The sequence below is a fragment of the Mixophyes fleayi genome, chromosome 3, assembly GCF_038048845.1.
Source record: "Mixophyes fleayi isolate aMixFle1 chromosome 3, aMixFle1.hap1, whole genome shotgun sequence".
NCBI classification, from domain to species: domain Eukaryota; kingdom Metazoa; phylum Chordata; class Amphibia; order Anura; family Limnodynastidae; genus Mixophyes; species Mixophyes fleayi.
This window is the reverse complement of record NC_134404.1, coordinates 295,000,370-295,014,087: the sequence shown is the minus strand read 5'-3', so window position 1 is coordinate 295,014,087 and position 13,718 is coordinate 295,000,370.

Here is a 13,718-nt window from a genome sequence, read left to right as displayed (position 1 = left end):
ACTTTGATATTTGTTATATAATTGTTCTTTTGTAGTATATTGTCTAAATAATTTATACAACCCGCTATATAAAATATAAACAGATTACACAGCTCAATAAAATTACTACCAGGAACACTACAGAATATGAAACTACTTGAACCTCCATAGCTTGGTATTTGAAAAGCACACGGGAATTTATCAATGCCCACATAAGGTATAATATGCCAATAGTTGCCACCAATTAATTCTGTAGGTGCTAGCAGGGATTTTCTGTATGTTCCTCCTAGCTTGTTTATCTGCTATCAGAAAAAAACATTGCTAAATTGTGTTCAAGTAGCAACATGTTTATACATATATTATTTTTTTACTCTAAAGGAAACTATTAGCTATTGTAATATGTTTTTTCAACCAATAAAATTATTAGATGTGGCATTAAAAGATAAACTATCATGTAAATGCTGTAATAAATTGATCCCTATCCTGATAGCCGTTCCCTATTGTAGCTCAAGAAAGTAAAAACCTTTTGTGTCCTTTACAATGAGTCAAATTAGTCGCTCACTAATAATCCATTTGTGAGGGTTGCTTGAGCCCTGGTAAAATAACATGATGCCAAAGGGAATGTAAAGACCATGAGGCAGGTTGAGAACCTGTACTCAGGCGGCAGAATACTAGGAACTCTCACCTTCCAGCCATCTGCTGTCCCTTCTGCCTCCACCCTTTTGCTCCTCGTAAGTTTTCCTTCTTTACTCCCACTGTTGGTAAAGTGTGCTTGTCATGTAATGACTGCAGGAGGCAGGGGCGGGCTGGCACGGGGGGCAGGGGGGCCGCTCAGTCAGTCCGCTATTAGGGCCGGAGGGTAGGCCAGCCGGCCGCCCCCCCGGATGCAACATTACAACATTTTCCCCCGGCCGCATCTCTTGTCATCAGATGCGGCCGCGTCAGCGCACAGGCGGCCGCATCACGTAACAGGGGAAGCGACCGCGTCATCAATGACGCGGCCGCATCCCGTCATGGGATGTGGCCGCCTGTGTGCCCCCCGGGCTTCCCTCTCCCAGCCCGCGCCTGGCAGGAGGAAGCGCACAGTGGTTAACCATGACCAGTATGAACACATGGAATGATACTAGATAATTTCACAATTTATCCTATTGCATCAAGTAATAAAAAGTAATGAGAAACAATTACCCTTTAAATTTACCTATGCATTTACTTTTATGCCAGCACAAGCAAGCAGTGTATAGGTAAAAGGGGTTTAGGGGTACATGACAGCTTCAAAGTATTGATGGTTGGTTCTGAATGAAGTTGTAAAGTAACACAGTTGTAACACGGCTCAAGCATGTATTGTTTGCAAATTGTTAAAATAATTTCTAAATCTAAACAACTAGTAAATCATTTAGCACATTTTTAAATATGTTCTATTATCCAAGCTTTATAACATTAATGCAGCACATAACTCAATACAATACAGATAAAATAAGATAAAAAGCATTTTGTCTGTCTTTTCCACACCCAAACTCCGCTCCACCAGTTACTCAGGCATTAATTGCAACAGCCATAAAACATTCTTTCCAAGACCCCTTTTAAAAAAAAAAATCATGTCTTTATCCCAAACTATGAAAGACACAGAAATCTCAGCACTGATAAATGGACACTTTTGTTTTTCAAGAAGTGTCAGAATGTAAACTATATTCCTGTTTGTACAGGATAAGAAAGGAACCCATATGTGTTACAGACAGTGATAAATTGTTTTGTGCAGGAAACAAAACAGGAGATGTGTTTCTTACTTTAGTTTAGCTGACACCATTTCAGACCTCCTCTCTTTGAGTCTCTCTCTAAAACGAATATGACTGTAGTCATTGTAGGATTTCATATGAGGAAAATAATGTTTTGCTAAATTGTTGTAGCAAAAGCCTAGTTGGTCCGACAATGCCAACAGTTGGGTGTTCAAACAATCTGGATACAATTATACTCTTTCATGCAAACCTTAACCCCCACACCTGCCCACACCCACTGAACTGTGTTAATATACATTGATCAGCCACAACATTAAATCCACTGACAAGTGAAGTGAATAACATTGATTACCTCGTTACATTAGCATCTCTCAAGGGGTGGGATATATTAGACAGCAATAGAACAGTCAGTTCTTGAAGTTGATGTGTTGGAAGCAGGAAAAATGGGAAAACGTAAACATCTGAGAGACTTTGACAAGAGCCAAATTGTGATGGGTAGATGACTGTGTCAGAGCATCTCCAAAACGTGAGGTCTTGTGGGGTGTTCCCGGTATGCAAAAGTGATCCATGGAAGGACAACTGATGAACCGACAGGGCACCCAAGGCTCATTGATGCACTGATGCACATGGGTAGTGAAGGTCCAATCCCACAAAAGAGCTACTGTAACACAAATTACTGAAAAAGTTAATGCTGGCTATGATAGAAAGGCGTCAGAACATACAGCGCATCGCAGATTGCTGCTAATGGGGCTACATAGCCGCAGACCAGTCAGAGTATCCATGCTGACTCCTGTCCACCACCAAATGCTCCTACAATGGGCACATGAGCGCCTGAACTGTACCATGGAGCAATGGAAGAGGGTGGCCTGGTCTGATGAACCATGCTTTCTTTTACATCATGTGGGCAGCTGGGTGCGTGCGCGTCGATTACCTGAGGTAAAGATGGCACCAGGATGCACTATGGGCAGAAGGCAAGCCAGTGGAAGCAGCGTGATACTGTCGGCAATGTGCTGCTGGGAAACATTGGGTCTTGGCATTCATGTGAATGTTACTTCATTTTCATTATCAGCATCATCAACATCATCATCATCATCATCATTTATTACTTGACAAGTATCACCTACCTAAACATTGTTGCAGACCAACGGTATTCCCTGATGGCAGTGGCCTCTTCCATCAGGATAATGTGGCCTGCCACACTGCAAAAATTGTTCAGGAATGGTTTGAGCACCAAGACAAAGAGCTCAAGGTCTTGACTTGGCCTCCAAATACCCCAGATCTCAATCCTATTGAGCATCTGTGGGATGTGCTGGAAAAGCAAATCAGAGCTATGGAGATCCCACCTTAAATAATCTGTTGCTAACATCTTGGTGCACAGAACACCTTCAGGGTTCTTGTGGAGTCCATTCCTCGACGGGTCAAAGCTGTTTTTGTGGCACGAGGGGGACCTACACAATATTAGGCAGGTGTTTTTAATGTTGTGGCTGATCGGTGTATATGATTTGATTGAATAAATATCCAATTCCGGCCTCTATAACAAAAAATAATAGACCCAACCTACAACGTTTAGCTACTTCGTAATAATATTGGTTAAAATGTAGAAGCGGGACATAATTATCCAAACTTTCAATTAAATGCTTTACTTCATATGTTCTACTGTATTGTCTGAATGTATGTTTAGGGATGCCGGCAGAATTGTAACCGAAAAGTGCAGTCTGTTATCTCAAAAAAGTAGAAAATAAATTCCAAAAGATATTAAACTTTAAATGCAATTTCTAGCATAACTGTTGATTTTTTTTCTGCTGAACCCTCAGAGATATGTTGTCTTGACTACTTGTCTTGTTGTCTTGTAAATTATATGAGCACAGTTCAAACTGCTCTTCGGTGATGTTAAGCTTGGCTTGCTCCTTGTTTTTTACCAAGTTCAAGGGTTTGCAAGGCAAGATGGCAGCATTTGGACCAGCCAATATAAAGATTGGGCCAGAGTAAGGGCGATCCTTGCTATGTATGGACAAACCGTGTTGAGGTGTGACCACAATGAATCTTTGGATTTTTCATACTTACTGTGTTGGATACAGATTTACCCTTTTGAGTTTACTTTTTGTACGAGTGTTGTATTAAAATGAAATATAGACTTAATCTAAAAAAACATGAGACAAAATCAGAAGGTACAAGACCGCCCACTAGTGTAGTATTTGGGGGAAATTGAGCTCAAACAGGTAGTAAATTATTCTGCGTACCGGATATCTGAATATACAATGCACATCTATATTGAAATCCCTATTCCTTCAGGCGGGTCGTGTTCTCAAACCAATGTGCAAGATACCAATAAGGGAATAAGAAACCGACCAGAGATAGCGCAGTACTGTTTGGTGTGTATATATTGTGAGAACATTTCACCCAAAACATAGTGAAACAGACTATATAGTGTAGTAAATTATGTACAGAATTTTTTTTATGGTAAACACATAAAAATTTCACTCTCACAATATACAAATGTTTAAAAAGCCGAGTCAGGATTTCTTAGGGTATCAGTCCATAATGTCCTTAATCCCAGAGGCAGGAAACATCCGATCTCCAATGCAGAGAAAGATAAGTCCACTGGATATTCAAAGGTTAAATGGCAAGATTCTCTACACGTTTCATCTGTATTAAGTTGTGTATTCCTGAGTAGTAAACAATAAATTATTTTACATGCAGTAAATTTATACTTACATCATTTCTTTTTAATACTAGACTATCAGGGCACATCTCTTTATCCGTTATGACATACATTGTGCTATATACACAGTTATTCCAATATGCTACTAAAAGTGAGCCCCATTAATACAAAAAGACTATAAAAAATGTACTTGGGTAAAGTAAAAAATTAAAAAGTTATTCCCAGTGAACTTGACACATCAAATATATGGGAAAATATGTCTTGCCAAGGGGTTAATGTCATTTTTGAAAGTGACTCACCGATGTGCAAATGGGCTTGTCATGCTTACCAAAGTCCATAACTTCCTCTCGTTCAGCAGATATGAGTCTGTAAAAGTTACAGGCTGTAGTAATTTGTCTGTGCACCTGTAGTGCTACTAGAAATAGAAATAGAAATACTGTTTGTATGCAGGAAATATTCCATTAACCCTTCTTTTTACCTAAATTGCATGCTTCATATATAAAAGTAACTGTTCATTAAAACAAATATTGCACACTTGTGTACTGTAGTTTATTGTTCGTTTTGTCGCTACCAATAAACATTGTCCAATGCGATTATTGGGGTTCCAATGCACAAAGAGATTTAATAGTAAAAGATAGCAGGATTTACAGCCATGATGGCGCATAAAAGGTTTAAAAATAAACAGGAAAGTATAAACCAGGTCTGTCCAACCTGCGGCCCTCCAGATGTTGTGAAACTACAAGTCCCAGCATGCCCTTCCAGCTATCAACAGGTTGTCTACTAGCAAAGCATGCTGGGGCTTGAAGTTTCACAACACCTGGAGGGCCGCAGGTTGGACAGGCCTGGTATAAACCAAATACATTACATTATGCAAGCGCATCCTGGGCCTAGGTCCATATTCAGTCTTGTGGTCTGCAGTCAGGAAGAGAGATTTTACACTGGCCCATGGACTTGCTTATATGCAGCTTAAATTAACATAAACAGTGAAGATGTCACAAATTTACACAGATAACACTAAGAGAGGTCTTCATTGGTCCAGGGTTAACAATGTTTCAGTAGACTGTTGATCATAGGTCAGTTAATTTTATCTCTTCTCAAAGGAGGAGACAACTTACTCCAATTGTTGCCTACGTATCCTCCAGCTGAATAACCAGTTTAAACTGACCCATAAGCAAAGTGGTTTTGAGTATAGATCTCATACTATTCATAAGTTGCGATCGCAATATACGATTGCTTCCCTATTGACACCGGATTTCTGCTGAAATATAGATTAATATGAGACCAAACTCCACACATTTCTGTGGACCAGAACCATAATTAAATTTCTGTGGACCTGAACCATAATTACCTTTACTGTAGTATTAACCATTTATAAATAATCTCTAATATATTTTACTAATAAATAATTGTGGATTGGAACCTTAATAAATGTGTACTATTTACAACTTAGTGTAAGTGTTAATGTAAATGTGTGTGTTATTAATCCATGCGATCCATCATTACACTTGGCGTACTAATAGCAATCGCACAGTAAACCAATATTAATCAATTTAGCCCATCTCAAAAACATCTTCTGCATCCATTCCTACCTTACTAAGTGCATACTAAAATATTAATTCATACCCTCATTATCTCCCACCTTGATTATTGTAACTGGCTTATCGGTCAATAGCTAGTTCAACTAAAATCTATTTTGAATACACCTATTATACTCATTTGCTTTATTACTTGCATTACTAAAGATGCATCCTTCTATTAGTCAATGCAATGGCTGCCTTTTTCCACCAAGATTCAGCTTAAAATTCTTGATCTCACATTCAAAGCCTTTGGCAGTGCTGTACTTACCTGTGCTATTGCCTTTGCCTTTCATCATTTCTTGAATAGATGGACCTTATTTAGTACCAATACTCTCAACACATACAGAATTACACTGTATCAAACTATTTATTCAAACACATAGTGAGGTTTAATTGTTAATTCTACCATTTAAAGTGTATTTTTTTTATCTAACTGTATCTATCTACTTTCTATGTTTTTAAATATTTCGCTACAAGCTCTTATGTTGGATTAAGAAGGGAATAGTTTTTAATTAACAATAATAAAATATTGAGTTTTTAGATTGGTCATTATCTAGTAGCTCACAGAGTGCCCATACAGAACATATTCTTTTTCTCTTTGACTTTCACTCTTTCAACATTTTTCAACATGCCGATAATGATTCAATCAATTTCGATTTGATTATTAACAGTTATAACAGTTGGCTTGTTGTCAATATTAAGTTTTGCATTGTGTCTGATGTTTCTTGATGGAAGCTTCTCACATTCCCTAGGTACTCTTATCATCTGCTTATCTCAACACAATAACCATACTTTTCTGCATTATTTACCTAATATTATAGAGGCCATCCCCAAAACATGTCTATGCCCAGAGAAAAACTAGTTCTATGGACTTTTTATACTTTTAAGCACTTGACAATTTGACACCCGTATACATTATTATGTTGCAAGTCAGTTGCTCACAATATGAATTTATGCATTTAGGGCCTCATTTAGAGTCAGACGCAAAGTCCATGACAGGCACATCCTGCACGTTTTCACTGATGATGCATGCGCAGTAAGCAACAGTTCCCTGCAGTTCCGTATGCTTTTCAGACGCAAGTGTACACTGCGACAGCTTGCGTCTCAGTACGGGGGAAAGGATGGAACTAGGAGTTATGTAGGCGTGACCATGAATAATTCAATTACTATGGGCGTCTACACGCAAAAACTACCCTAGTCGGATCAAGACGCAGATGGAACACTCGTCAAAAAAGACTGAAAAAAGTGCGGCAGGAATTAGGTGGCGCAAGTAGTTAGCTAGTTGGGAGAACTGGTCGCAGCTTGGTATGGTATAACGAGTTGTTATGTGCGTATTGTCGCTAACCAATAACGATTGTCAAACCTCGATTTGTGTTTCCAAAGCACAAAGATTTATTCGCAAATAAGTAGAATAATATGCTTAAGCGAAGTAATAGTAAATACAGCCGTTACTTATCGCAGGCGCTCTGGATCCAGTGCAGTCATTCAATCCTGAAGTCTGGGGACAAGATGTCTGCACTCTGGATCACAAGCTGCTGCTTATATACACAATCAAATACAGTAATACAATGAAGATGGTATGGCTTGCATCTATTGGTCCGGGTCTCAGGAATGTCCAAGGGGTCGTCAATCATTGGCTGGCTCATCCTAAGGAATCCAAAGGAGGGGGTCATCTCTGCAGGGGGTATGCTCTGCTCTTCCCGCCAAGATTCCTTAGTCTTAAGTAGTTCATAATTCCCTATCATTCATAACTTGCGTATTCACTCTGCGATTCCCTCGCAGAGTGAACCAAACAGTAGGATATGTAATGAGGTGCATTATGATACCACTCATGATGTTATTCCTTTAACCCGTTCCGTGTATTTCACTAATATGCATGTAACTCTGATATAACATATAAATACTACTATATTTCGACATAACTGACTATGTGTTGCAACTACCATTAATGTATACTATTTTATAAGTATGCGTGTTTGTGCGAATGTATGGTAAAAGACCAATTACTGTTGTTGCCACGTGTAGTGGATGCGTACGCCCTTTCACGCCGTAGCGTGCCCTCGTACATCGATGCGTGCCGTACGCATCTTTTCAGACAAAGACAACCAAGTTTGCTAGACTTTAATTGAAATGACTTTATCCAATTTACTGACTTCGACAGAGTGGGACGCAACTGGGGTTGCAAGCCACCCGTAATACCCTACCAAGCTGCGGAACACTGCCACTCCTGCTCTTTCATGTAAGTCATAGACGGACATTGCGTCTGACTCTAATTGAAGCCCTTAATATGTTTTCCTTTGTTTCAGGATTAGAATCTAAGCTGTACCAATCAAATCTATATTTACACAATGTATACTTTTTCTCCCTGCTACACAGTGATGCGTAATATATTGCCATTTAAAAAAGAAAAACGATAATAATAATAATTGTTACATGCTTATCACTTTTCACACGCAAAAAGCAAACTGAATTCTGTTGTCAATCTGCCTGATTTAGAGTTGAATGCAATTTACGCTAAAATCGGAAGTGTAAATTTCATCTCGAAATTTACACAGTATTCTAAGTCATAAGGATTGGCTCAGAATACTACGCACAGACACACCTCTTTATCTGCCTTATGGGCCGGTGTGCATGATACACAAGTGTATCAGTCACAGCGGCCCGTGTACCGCAGATAAATGAATAATTAGATTAATGTAAAAAAAAAAGTGATGCTTCTTGCCACTAGGGTTCGCTAAGTTGTTTAGGAGGGGGTGGACACCTTTTTTTTAAATGTAATTATTTGTTTACTTCTATTTTTAATACAGCAAGGTCAGCATCAATAGAAAGCACCCGCAAAAGATACATCTCCTAGAGACCTTTCTGTGGCTGCTTTCAACTCAGCAGAACATGTACAGTGCGTGAACACGCCTTTACATTGCTAGGCTCGCTCACTACCTTCCCTGTTCCACCTCTCTAAGCGCAGAGAGCTGCAAGGGGGAGATCCAGCTCAGTCTGAGTGCAAACTGGGACGGATCTTTGGCCAGAGTGCTTTTTGTGCTGATCAGTCGGACTTGCATCCAACTCTACACGAGGCCCAATGTGTGCTAAATACACATTAGTAAGAGTTTCATTTCTACCATAAGGTTGCAGAAGGATGAACATCAATATTTTTTCCAACCATGTTACTATGAAATGGGGTTATAAATAAACAATGAGTGCAAATTTAAAAAAAATAGTATGACATTTGGAAATAATAAAAACATATTTTAAGCTTTATATTTTAATTATGGCTGTGGATTATCTAGTCTACTGGATGGACCCTAAATTGTTACAGTAATCTCCCACCACAGCTTTTAACAATGCTGAAACTAATTTCCTTCATTCCTTTTGTTGGCAAAAGTCATGAAAGCCTTCCTTATGATGTACATTGAATACAGCATCCTTTTTGGCCTTTTGTAAGTCTACTGTAAAGATTTGTTTCTCACAGTTAATACCTTTCTCCACTCCTCATTCTCTAAAAAATGCATTCCTCGCTTTAGCCAGTCATACGGCATCAATGGGTGGGTGTACAATCATAATTGCAATTTCTGCATCATTACCACCACAAAATGTAGGTAGGTGTATTTTGAAATAGTTTGTTGATTGAGCTGGAGTCTAACACACTGTAGATCCAATATTTTAGCTCAATAGCTACATGTTATTTCTTTTGTAGTTTAATTTCTTTCCTTTTTTTAAAGTGTTCTGTCTGAATCTTAATCTCTATTGTCAAAATTTCAAACAAATCTCTTGCAATGTCTCTCATGTTTTGTCTTTGTCTTGCTGGGAGTTCTTAGCTAGTTTGTTTTGCATGTCTAAATGTTTCTCTAGGAGGTTATTATAGCTGAGACAGGCTAGGAAATATAAAAGTCTTTCAAAAATGCAAAAAACAAGTATTTATATAGTCCAAATAAATTTAAGGCACTTTTCAAAACCAAGTTTGTTAGCTTTAGACTTATATAAAATTTATTAGTTCTTTAAAAAATAAATAACTCATATAAAGAATTTTGAACTAGTATGTTTCATTTTGCAGCAATGTTTGCTGCGCCAGGAGACTAGGGGGTAAATGTATCAAGCTGAGAGTTTTACGGCGGGTTTGAAAAACCAATCAGATTCTAGCTATCATTTATTTAGTGCATTCTACAAAATGAAAGCTAGAATCTGATTGGTTGCTATAGGCAACACCTCCACTTTTCAAATCCGCCGGAAAACTCTCAGCTTTATACATTTATCCCTAGATATGAACATACATCATATATAGGGGGGGTTAAAATGCTGGCGATGTGTTGCCAGACATCCCCGCGATGCTGTGCTATGCTCCTCTCCTCCTGATGGGACATGAGGGAAAATTAGCGGACATTTGAGGAAACACTCAGCCGCGATGTGTCTCCACGGGCACCTTGCACCAAATTGACGTCCCCTATAGAGATGGGCGACGGTTCTGCTCTTAAGATAAGTAGGATTATTTGCAACACTGTGCCAAGAGTTCTGTTTTCAGCAAATCAATGTGCATTTTTTTACATTATTTTAGTATTGCAAAACTTGTTTGTATTTTTCCGTTTCTATAAAATTTGTAGTTAAGAAAACAGATTAAAAAGAAAGTACGTATTAAAAGTCTGTTTTGTTCAATAGTAATTACAATTTCTTTGTTTCTAATATATGAAAACAAAAGTAAAATACCTGTTACAACATAAGCTTTCAGAACAGAAGACAGATTTCTTCACCTATAGCAGCCACCTTTCCCATAGAGCTTGTTCTGCTCACAGATACTTGGATGCCCACAGGTCTTAACTCTTAGCGTAATGAAAGGTTATAAGCACAGAGGCGCACACAGGATTTTTAGGGGGGGTTTTACACCCCACCCCAAAAAAGAAAAGCGAGAGAGCTGCTGCGCATGCACCCGCGCATGCACAGCAGCTCCGTTTCATCAGCACTGTACTATACAGCAGCCGCGACACTGTCAAAGAAGCGTTTGCGGCGGTGCTGTATATACAATACAGCACCGCTGCGGAAATTCTGGAAGTATAGGCAAGTATGGCTATGAGGTAGCAATATTAACTAATGTAACACTATGTCACCCATACCATAATGGAATACAGACATATATTAGGTTAGTAAATGAGCACATCATGGGCCTATGTCATTAAGGAGAGTACGGCAAAAAAAGGAGTAAATTTTCTCCAGGACATACCATGTTACAATGCAAAGGGTGCAAATGAGTTTATTATTTTGCATATAAGTTAAATGCCTACTGTTTTTTCATCTATATTATAACTTTATTTTAACATTGAAATTTAAAGTTGATCTAGGACATGCCCTATCCCAACTATAAATCTGTCCCCACATTTTAAATTTACCTCCCCCTCCAATGCAACATAGTTTTGCCACAGGCGAAAAGTTACTCCTTTCTTATGCTTTGCTCTCCTTATTGACTCAGGCCCCATATATGTTATTCTAAAGCATATATTCGTGTCTGTTACTCAAAAGAGGATGAAAGCCATTACAAGTGCATGTAGTAAATTCATGTTGTGATATACTAAATATGTCAATTTTACACTCATTTAATTGATCTGTTTTTACATATATTTTCCAATCCGGTTAGAAATTAGAATTATTCATTTAAACGAATAATTATATACATTTTTTCCCTAGCATAATTGAACTTTGGTAATAAACATAAATTTACTAAGCTGTAAAAAATGTATCCCTATAATAATTCATGCTCATTCCCCTTTTACTAGTATGGCATTATGCTTAATAATTCGGTTTACGTTTGTAAGAGTTTTGGCTCCATTAAAAGGGTTTAGGTTAGTTAACTAATATTCTATTACTGCTTCCAATTACATCTATTTGGGATGACATTAACATTTGTCTCTGATTAAGGTAAGGTATGTTTATTATTGTATTCTATAAGTGATAAGTCTAAGTGGAACAAAAATGATAAGGGGAATTTCATATGGAACACTGACGGCTAAATTCCAAAATGTGCAAAATTTTACACTGAAATATGAAAGAAGGTGAAAATGCCACAGAAAAATTTAGAAAATTCTGCTAATTACTACTCCCAAGAGGAAGCATAATATATCAGTGTGCACTATATGCATATGCCACCTTCTTCCTTCGTCATAGCTTCCCTGCCTTGTGAGAACAGAGGAGCCAGTCTAACCCTTTATAGCTGTATATATTTAAAGCAATCCCACAAATAATGCACTTCTATAATAAAATAAGACTTAATTGTAAAACCATTTTTTTCATGAATATATACATGCCATAAATTATTCTGCAAAATCTAAGCTCTGTATTCATTAATATTAATGGGGGCTGCCATACAAATTTCTCTGTTAATATATAATGAAATCCATCTGAAAGGAACACTGCCACCTACTGCCCAAATAGTGAAAATAAATAAGCTGACCATTTCTGAGTTAACAATAATATTCTTGTGATAATCAGCTCCTGTTGTCATTATTTTCTTAATGATTTTTCTTCCATTTAATGTCCTTTTAAATGTCTACTGCAACGAAGATTAATTAGCACATTTAATTTGCTAATACTGAAGTTGCTCTTAATTTGTTCCGTTTGTTTATCTTTATAGGGTCTGAGTCATTAAGACAAAAAAGGAGTAAATGTTCTCTGGGACAAACCATGTTACAATGCAAGGGGTGCAAATCAGTTTATTATTTTGCACATAAGTTAAATACTGGCTGTTTTTTCATCTAGCACACAAATACTTAATAGCTTTATTTTTACACTGAAATTTAAAGTTGATCTAGGACATGCCCAACCCAAACTATACATCTGTCCCAACATTTTACATTTACCTCTCCCTCCAATGCAACATGGCTTTGCCCAAGTGCAAATGTTACTCCTTTTTTATGCTTTGCTCTCCTTAATGACTCAGGCCCATAGTGTATAGACTAGTATCATACATCACAGCCCTATTTTAATAATTGCAAATAGATCTTCCTCTGCTCTCTAATATGTTTTGATTATCTCTCTTGAACATTTGTGTCTCAAGCCTCAGAATAGTGGAACAGACAAACCGCTGTGCACATATTTTAAGGTTATTTGAAGGACCTTCAAAAATTTCATATAAACTTCTACTTCATTCTACCTGTCGACCTTCTTCTACATCCTGTCAGTTCCCTGGTGTATCATGGTGTAACAAGTGCAGCTCAAAGAGAACATAATCTATTATGGATTAGGGCAGTGTTTCCCAAACCCACTCCCCAAGTACTCCTAACAGTCCTTGTTTTCTATATCTCTTTGCAGGAGCACAGGTGTATTCATTACTGATTGACACATTTTGAAAGATCCACAGGTGGTAAAAAAATTTCACTTGTGACCTGGAAAACCTGCACTGTTAGGGCTCCATGAGGACTGGGTTTGTGAGACACTGCATTAGGGGATAGCCTACAGTTAAGACTGGGGATAAATAGGATGTCATGTTTGTAACAAAACTTCTAAATAGTCATAACTGCAGCTACAGTTATTAATAGAGACAAAATCTAATGTATCTAGAGTGACATTTAGGTGTTATACATTCCTTTGTAGTACAGAAAGCAGATATGTAATTGGGTCTATACAGAATAAGTGCTTTAGCAAAACACACCTACGTTATTTCTTTCAAGGAAAAGAAAATAATATTTTAACTACATATTCCTTTCAACACGCCAAGACTCAAACATGTTATTGTCCTATGATGATCAACGTACAATACAAATGAGGAAAAAAACACAAATATACACA